Genomic DNA, 17715 nt, shown 5'->3' with positions numbered 1-17715 from the left:
TTATCTTGCAAATCCCGAGATAATCGTCTCCATGCTTCAAATGCTCTTAAAAGCCAATTCTAAGGCATTTCGCGCATAAATTAAATGAACACATTTTTCTCCAAAACTATAACAGATGCAAGCTTGTCTTGTTTGGTGGAGATGATATTTAATAAAATAAGTAGAAATCCACTAAAAGTTTTGTTTGGTTATCTTGCAATCTCGAGATTATCGTCTCCATGCTTTAAATGCTCTTAAAAGCCATTTCTAAGGCATTTCGCGCATAAATGAAATGAACACATTTTTCTCCAAAACTATAACAGATGCAAGCTTGTCCTGTTTGGTGGAGATGATATTTAATAAAATAAGTAGAAATCCACTAAAAGTTTTGTTTGGTTATCTTGCAATCCCGAGATAATCGTCTCTATGCTTCAAATGCTCTTAAAAGCTAATTCTAAGGCATTTCGCGCATAAATGAAATGAACACATTTTTCTCCAAAACTATAACAGATGCAAGCTTGTCCTGTTTGGTGGAGATGATATTTAATAAAATAAGTAAAAATCCACTAAAAGTTTTGTTTGGTTATCTTGCAATCCCGAGATAATCGTCTCCATGCTTCAAATGCTCTTAAAAGCCAATTCTAAGGCATTTCGCGCATAAATGAAATGAACACATTTTTCTCCAAAACTATAACAGATGCAAGCTTGTCCTGTTTGGTGGAGATGATATTTAATAAAATAAGTAGAAATCCACTAAAAGTTTTGTTTGGTTATCTTGCAATCTCGAGATAATCGTCTCCATGCTTTAAATGCTCTTAAAAGCCATTTCTAAGGCATTTCGCGCATAAATGAAATGGACACATTTTTCTCCAAAACTATAACAGATGCAAGCTTGTCCTGTTTGGTGGAGATGATATTTAATAAAATAAGTAGAAATCCACTAAAAGTTTTGTTTGGTTATCTTGCAATCTCGAGATAATCGTCTCCATGCTTTAAATGCTCTTAAAAGCCATTTCTAAGGCATTTCGCGCATAAATGAAATGAACACATTTTTCTCCAAAACTATAACAGATGCAAGCTTGTTCTGTTTGGTGGAGATGATATTTAATAAAATAAGTAGAAATCCACTAAAAGTTTTGTTTGGTTATCTTGCAATCCCGAGATAATCGTCTCCATGCTTCAAATGCTCTTAAAAGCCAATTCTAAGGCATTTCGCGCATAAATGAAATGAACACATTTTTCTCCAAAACTATAACAGATGCAAGCTTGTCCTGTTTGGTGGAGATGATATTTAATAAAATAAGTAGAAATCCACTAAAAGTTTTGTTTGGTTATCTTGCAATCCCGAGATAATCGTCTCCATGCTTCAAATGCTCTTAAAAGCCAATTCTAAGGCATTTCGCGCATAAATGAAATGAACACATTTTTCTCCAAAACTATAACAGATGCAAGCTTGTCCTGTTTGGTGGAGATGATATTTAATAAAATAAGTAGAAATCCACTAAAAGTTTTGTTTGGTTATCTTGCAATTCCGAGATAATCGTCTCCATGCTTCAAATGCTCTTAAAAGCGATTTCTAAGGCATTTCGCGCATAAATGAAATGGACACATTTTTCTCCAAAACTATAACAGATGCAAGCTTGTCCTGTTTGGTGGAGATGATATTTAATAAAATAAGTAGAAATCCACTAAAAGTTTTGTTTGGTTATCTTGCAATCTCGAGATAATCGTCTCCATGCTTTAAATGCTCTTAAAAGCCATTTCTAAGGCATTTCGCGCATAAATGAAATGAACACATTTTCCTCCAAAACTATAACAGATGCAAGCTTGTCCTGTTTGGTGGAGATGATATTTAATAAAATAAGTAGAAATCCACTAAAACTTTTGTTTGGTTATCTTGCAAATCCCGAGATAATCGTCTCCATGCTTCAAATGCTCTTAAAAGCCAATTCTAAGGCATTTCGCGCATAAATGAAATGAACACATTTTTCACCAAAACTATAACAGATGCAAGCTTGTCCTGTTTGGTGGAGATGATATTTAATAAAATAAGTAGAAATCCACTAAAAGTTTTGTTTGGTTATCTTGCAATCCTGAGATAATCGTCTCCATGCTTCAAATGCTCTTAAAAGCCAATTCTAAGGCATTTCGCGCATAAATGAAATGAACACATTTTTCTCCAAAACTATAACAGATGCAAGCTTGTCCTGTTTGGTGGAGATGATATTTAATAAAATAAGTAGAAATCCACTAAAAGTTTTGTTTGGTTATCTTGCAATCCCGAGATAATCGTCTCCATGCTTCAAATGCTCTTAAAAGCCAATTCTAAGGCATTTCGCGCATAAATGAAATGAACACATTTTTCTCTAAAACTATAACAGATGCAGGCTTGTCCTGTTTGGTGGAGATGATATTTAATAAAATAAGTAGAAATCCACTAAAAGTTTTGTTTGGTTATCTTGCAATCCCGAGATAATCGTCTCCATGCTTCAAATGCTCTTAAAAGCCAATTCTAAGGCATGTCGCGCATAAATGAAATGAACACATTTTTCTCCAAAACTATAACAGATGCAAGCTTGTCCTGTTTGGTGGAGATGATATTTAATAAAATAAGTAGAAATCCACTAAAAGTTTTGTTTGGTTATCTTGCAATCCCGAGATAATCGTCTCCATGCTTCAAATGCTCTTAAAAGCCATTTCTAAGGCATTTCGCGCATAAATGAAATTAACACATTTTTCTCCAAAACTTTAACAGATGCAAGCTTGTCCTGTTTGATGGAGATGATATTTAATAAAATAAGTAGAAATCCACTAAAAGTTTTGTTTGGTTATCTTGCAATCCCGAGATAATCGTCTCCATGCTTCAAATGCTCTTAAAAGCCATTTCAAAGGCATTTTGCGCATAAATGAAATGAACACATTTTTCTCCAAAACTATAACAGATGCAAGCTTGTCCTGTTTGGTGGAGATGATATTTAATAAAATAAGTAGAAATCCACTAAAAGTTTTGTTTGGTTATCTTGCAATCTCGAGATAATCGTCTCCATGCTTCAAATGCTCTTAAAAGCCATTTCTAAGGCATTTCGCGCATAAATGAAATGAACACATTTTTCTCCAAAACTATAACAGATGCAAGCTTGTCCTGTTTGGTGGAGATGATATTTAATAAAATAAGTAGAAATCCACTAAAAGTTTTGTTTGGTTATCTTGCAATCTCGAGATAATCGTCTCCATGCTTCAAATGCTCTTAAAAGCCATTTCTAAGGCATTTCGCGCATAAATGAAATGAACACATTTTTCTCCAAAACTATAACAGATGCAAGCTTGTCCTGTTTGGTGGAGATGATATTTAATAAAATAAGTAGAAATCCACTAAAAGTTTTGTTTGGTTATCTTGCAATCCAGAGATAATCGTCTCCATGCTTCAAATGCTCTTAAAAGCCATTTCTAAGGCATTTCGCGCATAAATGAAATTAACACTTTTTTCTCCAAAACTTTAACAGATGCAAGCTTGTCCTGTTTGATGGAGATGATATTTAATAAAATAAGTAGAAATCCACTAAAAGATTTGTTTGGTTATCTTGCAATCTCGAGATAATCGTCTCCATGCTTCAAATGCTCTTAAAAGCCATTTCTAAGGCATTTCGCGCATAAATGAAATGAACACATTTTTCTCCAAAACTATAACAGATGCAAGCTTGTCCTGTTTGGTGGAGATGATATTTAATAAAATAAGTAGAAATCCACTAAAAGTTTTGTTTGGTTATCTTGCAATCTCGAGATAATCGTCTCCATGCTTCAAATGCTCTTAAAAGCCATTTCTAAGGCATTTCGCGCATAAATGAAATGAACACATTTTTCTCCAAAACTATAACAGATGCAAGCTTGTCCTGTTTGGTGGAGATGATATTTAATAAAATAAGTAGAAATCCACTAAAAGTTTTGTTTGGTTATCTTGCAATCTCGAGATAATCGTCTCCATGCTTCAAATGCTCTTAAAAGCCATTTCTAAGGCATTTCGCGCATAAATAAAATGAACACATTTTTCTCCAAAACTATAACAGATGCAAGCTTGTCCTGTTTGGTGGAGATGATATTTAATAAAATAAGTAGAAATCCACTAAAAGTTTTGTTTGGTTATCTTGCAATCTCGAGATAATCGTCTCCATGCTTCAAATGCTCTTAAAAGCCATTTCTAAGGCATTTCGCGCATAAATGAAATGAACACATTTTTCTCCAAAACTATAACAGATGCAAGCTTGTCCTGTTTGGTGGAGATGATATTTAATAAAATAAGTAGAAATCCACTAAAAGTTTTGTTTGGTTATCTTGCAATCTCGAGATAATCGTCTCCATGCTTTAAATGCTCTTAAAAGCCATTTCTAAGGCATTTCGCGCATAAATGAAATGAACACATTTTTCTCCAAAACTATAACAGATGCAAGCTTGTCCTGTTTGGTGGAGATGATATTTAATAAAATAAGTAGAAATCCACTAAAAGTTTTGTTTGGTTATCTTGCAATCCCGAGATAATCGTCTTCATGCTTTAAATGCTCTTAAAAGCCAATTCTAAGGCATTTCGCGCATAAATGAAATGAACACATTTTTCTCCAAAACTATAACAGATGCAAGCTTGTCCTGTTTGGTGGAGATGATATTTAATAAAATAAGTAGAAATCCACTAAAAGTTTTGTTTGGTTATCTTGCAATCCCGAGATAATCGTCTCCATGCTTCAAATGCTCTTAAAAGCCAATTCTAAGGCATTTCGCGCATAAATGAAATGAACACATTTTTCTCCAAAACTATAACAGATGCAAGCTTGTCCTGTTTGGTGGAGATGATATTTAATAAAATAAGTAGAAATCCACTAAAAGTTTTGTTTGGTTATCTTGCAATCCCGAGATAATCGTCTCCATGCTTCAAATGCTCTTAAAAGCCAATTCTAAGGCATTTCGCGTATAAATAAAATGAACACATTTTTCTCCAAAACTATAACAGATGCAAGCTTGTCCTGTTTGGTGGAGATGATATTTAATAAAATAAGTAGAAATCCACTAAAAGTTTTGTTTGGTTATCTTGCAATCCCGAGATAATCGTCTCCATGCTTCAAATGCTCTTAAAAGCCAATTCTAAGGCATTTCGCGCATAAATGAAATGAACACATTTTTCTCCAAAACTATAACAGATGCAAGCTTGTCCTGTTTGGTGGAGATGATATTTAATAAAATAAGTAGAAATCCACTAAAAGTTTTGTTTGGTTATCTTGCAATCCCGAGATAATCGTCTCCATGCTTCAAATGCTCTTAAAAGACAATTCTAAGGCATTTCGCGCATAAATGAAATGAACACATTTTTCTCCAAAACTATAACAGATGCAAGCTTGTCCTGTTTGGTGGAGATGATATTTAATAAAATAAGTAGAAATCCACTAAAAGTTTTGTTTGGTTATCTTGCAATCCCGAGATAATCGTCTCCGTGCTTCAAATGCTCTTAAAAGCCAATTCTAAGGCATTTCGCGCATAAATGAAATGAACACATTTTTCTCCAAAACTATAACAGATGCAAGCTTGTCCTGTTTGGTGGAGATGATATTTAATAAAATAAATAGAAATCCACTAAAAGTTTTGTTTGGTTATCTTGCAATCCCGAGATAATCGTCTCCATGCTTCAAATGCTCTTAAAAGCCAATTCTAAGGCATTTCGCGCATAAATGAAATGAACACATTTTTCTCCAAAACTATAACAGATGCTAAGCTGGTCCTGTTTGGTGGAGATGATATTTAATAAAATAAGTAGAAATCCACTAAAAGTTTTGTTTGGTTATCTTGCAATCCCGAGATAATCGTCTCCATGCTTCAAATGCTCTTAAAAGCCAATTCTAAGGCATTTCGCGCATAAATGAAATGAACACATTTTTCTCCAAAACTATAACAGATGCAAGCTTGTCCTGTTTGGTGGAGATGATATTTAATAAAAATAAGTAGAAATCCTCTAAAAGTTTTGTTTGGTTATCTTGCAATCCCGAGATAATCGTCTCCATGCTTCAAATGCTCTTAAAAGACAATTCTAAGGCATTTCGCGCATAAATGAAATGAACACATTTTTCTCCAAAACAATAACAGATGCAAGCTTGTCCTGTTTGGTGGAGATGATATTTAATAAAATAAGTAGAAATCCACTAAAAGTTTTGTTTGGTTATCTTGCAATCCCGAGATAATCGTCTCCGTGCTTCAAATGCTCTTAAAAGCCAATTCTAAGGCATTTCGCGCATAAATGAAATGAACACATTTTTCTCCAAAACTATAACAGATGCAAGCTTGTCCTGTTTGGCGGAGATGATATTTAATAAAATAAATAGAAATCCACTAAAAGTTTTGTTTGGTTATCTTGCAATCCCGAGATAATCGTCTCCATGCTTCAAATGCTCTTAAAAGCCAATTCTAAGGCATTTCGCGCATAAATGAAATGAACACATTTTTCTCCAAAACTATAACAGATGCAAGCTTGTCCTGTTTGGTGGAGATGATATTTAATAAAATAAGTAGAAATCCACTAAAAGTTTTGTTTGGTTATCTTGCAATCCCGAGATAATCGTCTCCATGCTTCAAATGCTCTTAAAAGCCAATTCTAAGACATTTCGCGTATAAATAAAATGAACACATTTTTCTCCAAAACTATAACAGATGCAAGCTTGTCCTGTTTGGTGGAGATGATATTTAATAAAATAAGTAGAAATCCACTAAAAGTTTTGTTTGGTTATCTTGCAATCCCGAGATAATCGTCTCCATGCTTCAAATGCTCTTAAAAGCCAATTCTAAGGCATTTCGCGCATAAATGAAATGAACACATTTTTCTCCAAAACTATAACAGATGCAAGCTTGTCCTGTTTGGTGGAGATTATATTTAATAAAATAAGTAGAAATCCACTAAAAGTTTTGTTTGGTTATCTTGCAATCCCGAGATAATCGTCTCCATGCTTCAAATGCTCTTAAAAGACAATTCTAAGGCATTTCGCGCATAAATGAAATGAACACATTTTTCTCCAAAACTATAACAGATGCAAGCTTGTCCTGTTTGGTGGAGATGATATTTAATAAAATAAGTAGAAATCCACTAAAAGTTTTGTTTGGTTATCTTGCAATCCCGAGATAATCGTCTCCGTGCTTCAAATGCTCTTAAAAGCCAATTCTAAGGCATTTCGCGCATAAATGAAATTAACACATTTTTCTCCAAAACTATAACAGATGCAAGCTTGTCCTGTTTGGTGGAGATGATATTTAATAAAATAAATAGAAATCCACTAAAAGTTTTGTTTGGTTATCTTGCAATCCCGAGATAATCGTCTCCATGCTTCAAATGCTCTTAAAAGCCAATTCTAAGGCATTTCGCGCATAAATGAAATGAACACATTTTTCTCCAAAACTATAACAGATGCTAACTGGTCCTGTTTGGTGGAGATGATATTTAATAAAATAAGTAGAAATCCACTAAAAGTTTTGTTTGGTTATCTTGCAATCCCGAGATAATCGTCTCCATGCTTCAAATGCTCTTAAAAGCCAATTCTAAGGCATTTCGCGTATAAATAAAATGAACACATTTTTCTCCAAAACTATAACAGATGCAAGCTTGTCCTGTTTGGTGGAGATGATATTTAATAAAATAAGTAGAAATCCACTAAAAGTTTTGTTTGGTTATCTTGCAATCCCGAGATAATCGTCTCCATGCTTCAAATGCTCTTAAAAGCCAATTCTAAGGCATTTCGCGCATAAATGAAATGAACACATTTTTCTCCAAAACTATAACAGATGCAAGCTTGTCCTGTTTGGTGGAGATGATATTTAATAAAATAAGTAGAAATCCACTAAAAGTTTTGTTTGGTTATCTTGCAATCCCGAGATAATCGTCTCCATGCTTCAAATGCTCTTAAAAGACAATTCTAAGGCATTTCGCGCATAAATGAAATGAACACATTTTTCTCCAAAACTATAACAGATGCAAGCTTGTCCTGTTTGGTGGAGATGATATTTAATAAAATAAGTACAAATCCACTAAAAGTTTTGTTTGGTTATCTTGCAATCCCGAGATAATCGTCTCCGTGCTTCAAATGCTCTTAAAAGCCAATTCTAAGGCATTTCGCGCATAAATGAAATGAACACATTTTTCTCCAAAACTATAACAGATGCAAGCTTGTCCTGTTTGGTGGAGATGATATTTAATAAAATAAGTAGAAATCCACTAAAAGTTTTGTTTGGTTATCTTGCAATCCCGAGATAATCGTCTCCATGCTTCAAATGCTCTTAAAAGCCAATTCTAAGGCATTTCGCGCATAAATGAAATGAACACATATTTCTCCAAAACTATAACAGATGCAAGCTTGTCCTGTTTGGTGGAGATGATATTTAATAAAATAAGTAGAAATCCACTAAAAGTTTTGTTTGGTTATCTTGCAATCTCGAGATAATCGTCTCCATGCTTCAAATGCTCTTAAAAGCATTTCTAAGGCATTTCGCGCATAAATGAAATGAACACATTTTTCTCCAAAACTATAACAGATGCAAGCTTGTCCTGTTTGGTGGAGATGATATTTAATAAAATAAGTAGAAACTCCACTAAAAGTTTTGTTTGGTTATCTTGCAATCAGAGATAATCGTCTCCATGCTTCAAATGCTCTTAAAAGCCATTTCTAAGGCATTTCGCGCATAAATGAAATTAACACTTTTTTCTCCAAAACTTTAACAGATGCAAGCTTGTCCTGTTTGATGGAGATGATATTTAATAAATTAAGTAGAAATCCACTAAAAGATTTGTTTGGTTATCTTGCAATCTCGAGATAATCGTCTCCATGCTTCAAATGCTCTTAAAAGCCATTTCTAAGGCATTTCGCGCATAAATGAAATGAACACATTTTTTCTCCAAAACTATAACAGATGCAAGCTTGTCCTGTTTGGTGGAGATGATATTTAATAAAATAAGTAGAAATCCACTAAAAGTTTTGTTTGGTTATCTTGCAATCTCGAGATAATCGTCTCCATGCTTCAAATGCTCTTAAAAGCCATTTCTAAGGCATTTCGCGCATAAATGAAATGAACACATTTTTCTCCAAAACTATAACAGATGCAAGCTTGTCCTGTTTGGTGGAGATGATATTTAATAAAATAAGTAGAAATCCACTAAAAGTTTTGTTTGGTTATCTTGCAATCTCGAGATAATCGTCTCCATGCTTCAAATGCTCTTAAAAGCCATTTCTAAGGCATTTCGCGCATAAATAAAATGAACACATTTTTCTCCAAAACTATAACAGATGCAAGCTTGTCCTGTTTGGTGGAGATGATATTTAATAAAATAAGTAGAAATCCACTAAAAGTTTTGTTTGGTTATCTTGCAATCTCGAGATAATCGTCTCCATGCTTCAAATGCTCTTAAAAGCCATTTCTAAGGCATTTCGCACATAAATGAAATGAACACATTTTTCTCCAAAACTATAACAGATGCAAGCTTGTCCTGTTTGGTGGAGATGATATTTAATAAAATAAGTAGAAATCCACTAAAGTTTTGTTTGGTTATCTTGCAATCTCGAGATAATCGTCTCCATGCTTTAAATGCTCTTAAAAGCCATTTCTAAGGCATTTCGCGCATAAATGAAATGAACACATTTTTCTCCAAAACTATAACAGATGCAAGCTTGTCCTGTTTGGTGGAGATGATATTTAATAAAATAAGTAGAAATCCACTAAAAGTTTTGTTTGGTTATCTTGCAATCCCGAGATAATCGTCTTCATGCTTTAAATGCTCTTAAAAGGCCAATTCTAAGGCATTTCGCGCATAAATGAAATGAACACATTTTTCTCCAAAACTATAACAGATGCAAGCTTGTCCTGTTTGGTGGAGATGATATTTAATAAAATAAGTAGAAATCCACTAAAAGTTTTGTTTGGTTATCTTGCAATCCCGAGATAATCGTCTCCATGCTTCAAATGCTCTAAAAGCCAATTCTAAGGCATTTCGCGCATAAATGAAATGAACACATTTTTCTCCAAAAACTATAACAGATGCAAGCTTGTCCTGTTTGGTGGAGATGATATTTAATAAAATAAGTAGAAATCCACTAAAAGTTTTGTTTGGTTATCTTGCAATCCCGAGATAATCGTCTCCATGCTTCAAATGCTCTTAAAAGCCAATTCTAAGGCATTTCGCGTATAAATAAAATGAACACATTTTTCTCCAAAACTATAACAGATGCAAGCTTGTCCTGTTTGGTGGAGATGATATTTAATAAAATAAGTAGAAATCCACTAAAAGTTTTGTTTGGTTATCTTGCAATCCCGAGATAATCGTCTCCATGCTTCAAATGCTCTTAAAAGCCAATTCTAAGGCATTTCGCGCATAAATGAAATGAACACATTTTTCTCCAAAACTATAACAGATGCAAGCTTGTCCTGTTTGGTGGAGATGATATTTAATAAAATAAGTAGAAATCCACTAAAAGTTTTGTTTGGTTATCTTGCAATCCCGAGATAATCGTCTCCATGCTTCAAATGCTCTTAAAAGACAATTCTAAGGCATTTCGTGCATAAATGAAATGAACACATTTTTCTCCAAAACTATAACAGATGCAAGCTTGTCCTGTTTGGTGGAGATGATATTTAATAAAATAAGTAGAAATCCACTAAAAGTTTTGTTTGGTTATCTTGCAATCCCGAGATAATCGTCTCCGTGCTTCAAATGCTCTTAAAAGCCAATTCTAAGGCATTTCGCGCATAAATGAAATGAACACATTTTTCTCCAAAACTATAACAGATGCAAGCTTGTCCTGTTTGGTGGAGATGATATTTAATAAAATAAATAGAAATCCACTAAAAGTTTTGTTTGGTTATCTTGCAATCCCGAGATAATCGTCTCCATGCTTCAAATGCTCTTAAAAGCCAATTCTAAGGCATTTCGCGCATAAATGAAATGAACACAATTTTTCTCCAAAACTATAACAGATGCTAACTGGTCCTGTTTGGTGGAGATGATATTTAATAAAATAAGTAGAAATCCACTAAAAGTTTTGTTTTGGTTATCTTGCAATCCCGAGATAATCGTCTCCATGCTTCAAATGCTCTTAAAAGCCAATTCTAAGGCATTTCGCGCATAAATGAAATGAACACATTTTTCTCCAAAACTATAACAGATGCAAGCTTGTCCTGTTTGGTGGAGATGATATTTAATAAAATAAGTAGAAATCCACTAAAAGTTTTGTTTGGTTATCTTGCAATCCCGAGATAATCGTCTCCATGCTTCAAATGCTCTTAAAAGACAATTCTAAGGCATTTCGCGCATAAATGAAATGAACACATTTTTCTCCAAAACTATAACAGATGCAAGCTTGTCCCTGTTTGGTGGAGATGATATTTAATAAAATATGTAGAAATCCACTAAAAGTTTTGTTTGGTTATCTTGCAATCCCGAGATAATCGTCTCCGTGCTTCAAATGCTCTTAAAAGCCAATTCTAAGGCATTTCGCGCATAAATGAAATGAACACATTTTTCTCCAAAATATAACAGATGCAAGCTTGTCCTGTTTGGCGGAGATGATATTTAATAAAATAAATAGAAATCCACTAAAAGTTTTGTTTGGTTATCTTGCAATCCCGAGATAATCGTCTCCATGCTTCAAATGCTCTTAAAAGCCAATTCTAAGGCATTTCGCGCATAAATGAAATGAACACATTTTTCTCCAAAACTATAACAGATGCAAGCTTGTCCTGTTTGGTGGAGATGATATTTAATAAAATAAGTAGAAATCCACTAAAAGTTTTGTTTGGTTATCTTGCAATCCCGAGATAATCGTCTCCGTGCTTCAAATGCTCTTAAAAGCCAATTCTAAGGCATTTCACGCATAAATGAAATTAAACACATTTTTCTCCAAAACTATAACAGATGCAAGCTTGTCCTGTTTGGTGGAGATGATATTTAATAAAATAAATAGAAATCCACTAAAAGTTTTGTTTGGTTATCTTGCAATCCCGAGATAATCGTCTCCATGCTTCAAATGCTCTTAAAAGCCAATTCTAAGGCATTTCGCGCATAAATGAAATGAACACATTTTTTCTCCAAAACTATAACAGATGCTAACTGGTCCTGTTTGGGTGGAGATGATATTTAATAAAATAAGTAGAAATCCACTAAAAGTTTTGTTTGGTTATCTTGCAATCCCGAGATAATCGTCTCCATGCTTCAAATGCTCTTAAAAGCCAATTCTAAGGCATTTCGCGTATAAATAAAATGAAAACATTTTTCTCCAAAACTATAACAGATGCAAGCTTGTCCTGTTTGGTGGAGATGATATTTAATAAAATAAGTAGAAATCCACTAAAAGTTTTGTTTGGTTATCTTGCAATCCCGAGATAATCGTCTCCATGCTTCAAATGCTCTTAAAAGCCAATTCTAAGGCATTTCGCGCATAAATGAAATGAACACATTTTTCTCCAAAACTATAACAGATGCAAGCTTGTCCTGTTTGGTGGAGATGATATTTAATAAAATAAGTAGAAATCCACTAAAAGTTTTGTTTGGTTATCTTGCAATCCCGAAATAATCGTCTCCATGCTTCAAATGCTCTTAAAAGACAATTCTAAGGCATTTCGCGCATAAATGAAATGAACACATTTTTCTCCAAAACTATAACAGATGCAAGCTTGTCCTGTTTGGTGGAGATGATATTTAATAAAATAAGTACAAATCCACTAAAAGTTTTGTTTGGTTATCTTGCAATCCCGAGATAATCGTCTCCGTGCTTCAAATGCTCTTAAAAGCCAATTCTAAGGCATTTCGCGCATAAATGAAATGAACACATTTTTCTCCAAAACTATAACAGATGCAAGCTTGTCCTGTTTGGTGGAGATGATATTTAATAAAATAAGTAGAAATCCACTAAAAGTTTTGTTTGGTTATCTTGCAATCCCGAGATAATCGTCTCCATGCTTCAAATGCTCTTAAAAGCCAATTCTAAGGCATTTCGCGCATAAATGAAATGAACACATATTTCTCCAAAACTATAACAGATGCAAGCTTGTCCTGTTTGGTGGAGATGATATTTAATAAAATAAGTAGAAATCCACTAAAAGTTTTGTTTGGTTATCTTGCAATCTCGAGATAATCGTCTCCATGCTTCAAATGCTCTTAAAAGCCATTTCTAAGGCATTTCGCGCATAAATGAAATGAACACATTTTTCTCCAAAACTATAACAGATGCAAGCTTGTCCTGTTTGGTGGAGATGATATTTAATAAAATAAGTAGAAATCCACTAAAAGTTTTGTTTGGTTATCTTGCAATCCAGAGATAATCGTCTCCATGCTTCAAATGCTCTTAAAAGCCATTTCTAAGGCATTTCGCGCATAAATGAAATTAACACTTTTTTCTCCAAAACTTTAACAGATGCAAGCTTGTCCTGTTTGATGGAGATGATATTTAATAAAATAAGTAGAAATCCACTAAAAGATTTGTTTGGTTATCTTGCAATCTCGAGATAATCGTCTCCATGCTTCAAATGCTCTTAAAAGCCATTTCTAAGGCATTTCGCGCATAAATGAAATGAACACATTTTTCTCCAAAACTATAACAGATGCAAGCTTGTCCTGTTTGGTGGAGATGATATTTAATAAAATAAGTAGAAATCCACTAAAAGTTTTGTTTGGTTATCTTGCAATCTCGAGATAATCGTCTCCATGCTTCAAATGCTCTTAAAAGCCATTTCTAAGGCATTTCGCGCATAAATGAAATGAACACATTTTTCTCCAAAACTATAACAGATGCAAGCTTGTCCTGTTTGGTGGAGATGATATTTAATAAAATAAGTAGAAATCCACTAAAAGTTTTGTTTGGTTATCTTGCAATCTCGAGATAATCGTCTCCATGCTTCAAATGCTCTTAAAAGCCATTTCTAAGGCATTTCGCGCATAAATAAAATGAACACATTTTTCTCCAAAACTATAACAGATGCAAGCTTGTCCTGTTTGGTGGAGATGATATTTAATAAAATAAGTAGAAATCCACTAAAAGTTTTGTTTGGTTATCTTGCAATCTCGAGATAATCGTCTCCATGCTTCAAATGCTCTTAAAAGCCATTTCTAAGGCATTTCGCGCATAAATGAAATGAACACATTTTTCTCCAAAACTATAACAGATGCAAGCTTGTCCTGTTTGGTGGAGATGATATTTAATAAAATAAGTAGAAATCCACTAAAAGTTTTGTTTGGTTATCTTGCAATCTCGAGATAATCGTCTCCATGCTTTAAATGCTCTTAAAAGCCATTTCTAAGGCATTTCGCGCATAAATGAAATGAACACATTTTTCTCCAAAACTATAACAGATGCAAGCTTGTCCTGTTTGGTGGAGATGATATTTAATAAAATAAGTAGAAATCCACTAAAAGTTTTGTTTGGTTATCTTGCAATCCCGAGATAATCGTCTTCATGCTTTAAATGCTCTTAAAAGCCAATTCTAAGGCATTTCGCGCATAAATGAAATGAACACATTTTTCTCCAAAACTATAACAGATGCAAGCTTGTCCTGTTTGGTGGAGATGATATTTAATAAAATAAGTAGAAATCCACTAAAAGTTTTGTTTGGTTATCTTGCAATCCCGAGATAATCGTCTCCATGCTTCAAATGCTCTTAAAAGCCAATTCTAAGGCATTTCGCGCATAAATGAAATGAACACATTTTTCTCCAAAACTATAACAGATGCAAGCTTGTCCTGTTTGGTGGAGATGATATTTAATAAAATAAGTAGAAATCCACTAAAAGTTTTGTTTGGTTATCTTGCAATCCCGAGATAATCGTCTCCATGCTTCAAATGCTCTTAAAAGCCAATTCTAAGGCATTTCGCGTATAAATAAAATGAACACATTTTTCTCCAAAACTATAACAGATGCAAGCTTGTCCTGTTTGGTGGAGATGATATTTAATAAAATAAGTAGAAATCCACTAAAAGTTTTGTTTGGTTATCTTGCAATCCCGAGATAATCGTCTCCATGCTTCAAATGCTCTTAAAAGCCAATTCTAAGGCATTTCGCGCATAAATGAAATGAACACATTTTTCTCCAAAACTATAACAGATGCAAGCTTGTCCTGTTTGGTGGAGATGATATTTAATAAAATAAGTAGAAATCCACTAAAAGTTTTGTTTGGTTATCTTGCAATCCCGAGATAATCGTCTCCATGCTTCAAATGCTCTTAAAAGACAATTCTAAGGCATTTCGCGCATAAATGAAACGAACACATTTTTCTCCAAAACTATAACAGATGCAAGCTTGTCCTGTTTGGTGGAGATGATATTTAATAAAATAAGTAGAAATCCACTAAAAGTTTTGTTTGGTTATCTTGCAATCCCGAGATAATCGTCTCCGTGCTTCAAATGCTCTTAAAAGCCAATTCTAAGGCATTTCGCGCATAAATGAAATGAACACATTTTTCTCCAAAACTATAACAGATGCAAGCTTGTCCTGTTTGGTGGAGATGATATTTAATAAAATAAATAGAAATCCACTAAAAGTTTTGTTTGGTTATCTTGCAATCCCGAGATAATCGTCTCCATGCTTCAAATGCTCTTAAAAGCCAATTCTAAGGCATTTCGCGCATAAATGAAATGAACACATTTTTCTCCAAAACTATAACAGATGCTAACTGGTCCTGTTTGGTGGAGATGATATTTAATAAAATAAGTAGAAATCCACTAAAAGTTTTGTTTGGTTATCTTGCAATCCCGAGATAATCGTCTCCATGCTTCAAATGCTCTTAAAAGCCAATTCTAAGGCATTTCGCGCATAAATGAAATGAACACATTTTTCTCCAAAACTATAACAGATGCAAGCTTGTCCTGTTTGGTGGAGATGATATTTAATAAAATAAGTAGAAATCCACTAAAAGTTTTGTTTGGTTATCTTGCAATCCCGAGATAATCGTCTCCATGCTTCAAATGCTCTTAAAAGACAATTCTAAGGCATTTCGCGCATAAATGAAATGAACACATTTTTCTCCAAAACTATAACAGATGCAAGCTTGTCCTGTTTGGTGGAGATGATATTTAATAAAATAAGTAGAAATCCACTAAAAGTTTTGTTTGGTTATCTTGCAATCCCGAGATAATCGTCTCCGTGCTTCAAATGCTCTTAAAAGCCAATTCTAAGGCATTTCGCGCATAAATGAAATGAACACATTTTTCTCCAAAACTATAACAGATGCAAGCTTGTCCTGTTTGGCGGAGATAATATTTAATAAAATAAATAGAAATCCACTAAAAGTTTTGTTTGGTTATCTTGCAATCCCGAGATAATCGTCTCCATGCTTCAAATGCTCTTAAAAGCCAATTCTAAGGCATTTCGCGCATAAATGAAATGAACACATTTTTCTCCAAAACTATAACAGATGCAAGCTTGTCCTGTTTGGTGGAGATGATATTTAATAAAATAAGTAGAAATCCACTAAAAGTTTTGTTTGGTTATCTTGCAATCCCGAGATAATCGTCTCCATGCTTCAAATGCTCTTAAAAGCCAATTCTAAGGCATTTCGCGTATAAATAAAATGAACACATTTTTCTCCAAAACTATAACAGATGCAAGCTTGTCCTGTTTGGTGGAGATGATATTTAATAAAATAAGTAGAAATCCACTAAAAGTTTTGTTTGGTTATCTTGCAATCCCGAGATAATCGTCTCCATGCTTCAAATGCTCTTAAAAGCCAATTCTAAGGCATTTCGCGCATAAATGAAATGAACACATTTTTCTCCAAAACTATAACAGATGCAAGCTTGTCCTGTTTGGTGGAGATTATATTTAATAAAATAAGTAGAAATCCACTAAAAGTTTTGTTTGGTTATCTTGCAATCCCGAGATAATCGTCTCCATGCTTCAAATGCTCTTAAAAGACAATTCTAAGGCATTTCGCGCATAAATGAAATGAACACATTTTTCTCCAAAACTATAACAGATGCAAGCTTGTCCTGTTTGGTGGAGATGATATTTAATAAAATAAGTAGAAATCCACTAAAAGTTTTGTTTGGTTATCTTGCAATCCCGAGATAATCGTCTCCGTGCTTCAAATGCTCTTAAAAGCCAATTCTAAGGCATTTCGCGCATAAATGAAATTAACACATTTTTCTCCAAAACTATAACAGATGCAAGCTTGTCCTGTTTGGTGGAGATGATATTTAATAAAATAAATAGAAATCCACTAAAAGTTTTGTTTGGTTATCTTGCAATCCCGAGATAATCGTCTCCATGCTTCAAATGCTCTTAAAAGCCAATTCTAAGGCATTTCGCGCATAAATGAAATGAACACATTTTTCTCCAAAACTATAACAGATGCTAACTGGTCCTGTTTGGTGGAGATGATATTTAATAAAATAAGTAGAAATCCACTAAAAGTTTTGTTTGGTTATCTTGCAATCCCGAGATAATCGTCTCCATGCTTCAAATGCTCTTAAAAGCCAATTCTAAGGCATTTCGCGTATAAATAAAATGAACACATTTTTCTCCAAAACTATAACAGATGCAAGCTTGTCCTGTTTGGTGGAGATGATATTTAATAAAATAAGTAGAAATCCACTAAAAGTTTTGTTTGGTTATCTTGCAATCCCGAGATAATCGTCTCCATGCTTCAAATGCTCTTAAAAGCCAATTCTAAGGCATTTCGCGCATAAATGAAATGAACACATTTTTCTCCAAAACTATAACAGATGCAAGCTTGTCC

The sequence above is a fragment of the Anomaloglossus baeobatrachus genome, chromosome 11 (genome assembly GCF_048569485.1).
Source record: "Anomaloglossus baeobatrachus isolate aAnoBae1 chromosome 11, aAnoBae1.hap1, whole genome shotgun sequence".
In the NCBI taxonomy this organism is placed as follows: domain Eukaryota; kingdom Metazoa; phylum Chordata; class Amphibia; order Anura; family Aromobatidae; genus Anomaloglossus; species Anomaloglossus baeobatrachus.
Note: the sequence above shows the minus strand (reverse complement) of the source record.